Genomic DNA, 3,475 nt, shown 5'->3' with positions numbered 1-3,475 from the left:
CTTGGATTAACAACCTCCCTGATTGTAACCAAGTAAAAACTGTGAGCCTCATCCTTCAGTTCATTTCTTTAATTATTTATGCAAGTGTTATTTTCAAATCCGTGAAGGATATCTCTTTTGTCTTGTACAGGGTTATTCAACCCCCCTTCTAGATGTCCACCAAGAAACCAACAAGTGGTATCAGAGCCAAGACGCTTCAAGAGGACTAACCACCAAACGAAGCACACGAAATGGCCGGACCAAGCATCTTTCCACCAAAGTTCGAGGAGAAATTCGCCAGATGGAAGAAGAGAATGGAGGTATTTTTTAAAACAAATTTCGATTTATTATTAATAATGGAATTCGATTTTGAAGCATCCGAAGGCAAGCAAAAATATCAATGGACGAAAAAGGAACAAGCTGACTTCATGGCAAACGACAAAGTAGAGTGTCATCTGCTAAGCGTCCTCCCGCCACAAGAAGTCAACCGGATCGGAGCTTACGGATCCTCCAAGGAGCTTTGGGAAAACTTCCTAGAACTTCATGAAGAAATCTCAGAGGCGAAACTTGCGAGACGGGACTTACTTCGTAACCATATCAGTAACCTTCGATTTGAAGAAGGCGAAATGATTGCACACCTTCACTTGAGGATTAAGGAGCTCATCACCAGACTTTCGAATCTCGGAGAAATGGTAAGAAACCGAGATTAGCTAAGGTACGCTCTTAATGCATTCCCTAGGAATACAAAATGGGTATCACTAGTAAAAGCCTTCTATATCTCTAAGGATCTAGAAATTGTTACCTTAGAAGAATTATTTTCGACTTTTGAAGTCCATGAGTCAAGATGTGCAGATACGAAGAAGGAGCCAACGTACAATATTGCCTTTAAGGCAAGGATGGACGAACAAGACTCAAAATCCTCCCTTGAGGATGAAGAAACGTCATTGATGGTAAGGTAATTTAAGAAATTAATTAAATCTAGAAAAACTATCCATTCGCGGGGTAGAAAGAAAAGGACGTTCAGATGCTACCACTGCAATGAAGAAGGGCACGTCAAATATAACTGCCCCAAGCTAAGGAACAAGGACAAAGGAAAGAAGTTTGCCCAAACGAACAAGTACAATACACTAAAGGCGACGTGGGACGATACGTCGTCCGAATCGGAAATCGAGGCTTTCTCTGGACTTGTATTATGTAACGACCCAATTTTTCCTATTTCAAGTTCTAAAAGTCCATAAAAATATTTGGAAATACTTTTAAAATATTCTAGAGATTTTTAGGAATTTTTAGAGTATTTTTACGTAATTTTTGGAGGTCGTTTAGTAGGGTTACAAAAGAAGGAAGTTTAAAAAAAAAAACGTTGAAGGTGAGATTCGAACCCACGACCTCGGGTCGGATGGACCCAAGCAAAACCGGCCCAACCAGCTGAGCTACACAGTTTTGTTAACCTTATGTGGAGAGAATTAAATTTAAGCAATAGTTAGATAATCGAATATCCTAGTTAATATAGGAGTTATAAGAAGGGAACTTAGGGCTTGATTTCCCGTGACCTAAACCTAAACCTTTCCACTCCTTTTCTCTCCCGACGGCGCGATTCTTCTCTCTCGGGCGAAAAGGGGCGACGGCGCTAGGGCTCGTCTCCAGCGGCCGGCGAGGACTTTTTCCGACGAGATCTCCACACCTTCGTGATCCCCTCGTCGAGAAGAACAAGTAGATACCAAGAGATTGTTGAGGAAACAACTTCTCCGAACCCTAGCAGCTCTTTCTCTTCGGTTGTAAGTCCAAGAACCCAATGCAAGTGCTTCTCACTTGCGATAGGAGTAGCTTTCAGGGTTTTGTTTGCATTTTTGTTGTTGTGTAATGAACAAAAGCAGCCCTTCATCCTAGCATATTGTCTAGATTTCAACCTTTGCTCTAGCAATTCGGTTTGAGCTTTGGTTCAAGTCCTTTTGTTGTTTTTTTAAGAGCACGGACATAATTTTTGATGGTTTTCCTTGATTGTTACAGCATGCTTATTTAGATGTATTTACCTTACATTTCAAGCATGTCTAAGTAGTTATGCTTCCTTCCAGTCACGGCATGATTAAAGAATTGTTAAGATTCAAAAATAAATTAGTTTTACAAGCTTGCTATTTGGAATCTGTTGCTGCCGTGGGCCTAACCAAATTTATTCCTATGACCACGTAGTCTTTTAATTACTGTTGAGTTTTGTTTTGAATATATACAGATATATATCAATGGCATATGGTTTTAAAATCTCTTGCATAATGTATATATGTGAGAAGTACAAGCAAAGCAAGACCAAGGTCACAAATTGATCCTGAATTCCAGAATTTAGAATCAAAGCACACTAAGTGCTTAAATAAATGCCAAGGCATTTTATTATAAGAAGTATTTAAAGATTAAAAAAAAGTATTTTACTTTTAAAGGGCATGTATCGGACACAAGGTCCAAGGGATGAGCTCCAAGATGCCCCTAGGCACAAGGCCTAGAATTATCTTAGTAAGTTTCGGGATTAGCTACCTCGATTCTTATTAAGAATGCGCGCAAAGTGGTACAATGTCGGGCTCAAGAGAAGTTGATTATTATTTTAAAGTATAAAAGTATAAGTTGGGAAACAAATAGAACAGTTTCTTTCATCTAAGTTGCAATTTTGGCAAATTAAATCTATTGTTCCTTTTCGAGATGCATGATTTAGTGTTAATTGCTACATTCACGTGGAATATGCATTTCCTGCTTTCTTTTATGCACATGCATTTCTTATCGAGTTTTTGTGAGTAGATAGCACTTACTAAGCTTTTAGCTTATAGATACTACTTTCTTCCTACTGCAGATGTAGATAAAGATAAAGGAAAAGCTAAAGTGATATAAAGGAAGGCGGCAAGGAGGCGTCGATGGTGTGTGTGGTGGCTGATATGGAAGCTTGGGACCTTGCTAAGAAATTTCTGCGAGTTAATTTAATTAGTTTTCTTCTTAAATAATTAGGAGAATTTAGAGAAATACAGATTCTTGCTCCTTCTGTTTTGCTGATTAGAGGTGTCCTTAATGGTATTTGGCGTTGTTTCGGTTGTTCATTTGTTATGGTTGGATGTTTGTTTGTTATGGCTTGGATGTTTCCTTCCTTACCGTCGGACTGTCCAGATTAAATAATGCTGGGATTGTTTTGTTTTCGAGAATTTTGTTAGTCACTGCCATGTATGCTAGTTTCATTGTTGACATGCTAGTTGTTTGTCCGAGTTTGATTTTTATATAAGAAGTTCATATCTAATTCTCAGCTTGCAATCATAGTTAGAAGTGTGAAATGGTATGTTCAGTTGTGATCCGGTGGTAAAAATCCGGAACCCCATAAGGAGTCAACGCTGAGGGGAGGTCAAAGGGTCTAGTGGCTCGCCGGAAAAGGGCGAGCCGACCGGACTCAGAAGAAAGGGAAATCTGATAGTAAAAGGCACCCTGGTAAGGACCAGGGGTCCGACGCTCAAATAAAGCAGTGCGTAAT

At 39.3% G+C, this 3,475-nt stretch overlaps 1 long non-coding RNA gene across 2 annotated transcripts; it reads left to right on the top strand.

Annotated features, from left to right (window-relative positions):
- Positions 1-238: 238 nt before the first annotated feature.
- Positions 239-3,182, top strand: LOC122018512. Of its 2 annotated transcripts, none has more exons than XR_006121803.1 (2): positions 239-299; positions 2,813-3,182. It is a non-coding gene; the product is annotated as an uncharacterized LOC122018512 (long non-coding RNA). The 2 variants fall into 2 exon arrangements; XR_006121802.1 differs by lacking the exon at positions 239-299 and adding an exon at positions 308-671.
- Positions 3,183-3,475: the final 293 nt, after the last annotated feature.

This window comes from Zingiber officinale, chromosome 9A (genome assembly GCF_018446385.1).
Source record: "Zingiber officinale cultivar Zhangliang chromosome 9A, Zo_v1.1, whole genome shotgun sequence".
Classification (NCBI taxonomy): Eukaryota; Viridiplantae; Streptophyta; class Magnoliopsida; order Zingiberales; family Zingiberaceae; genus Zingiber; species Zingiber officinale.
This window is presented reverse-complemented; position numbering and strand designations above follow the sequence as displayed.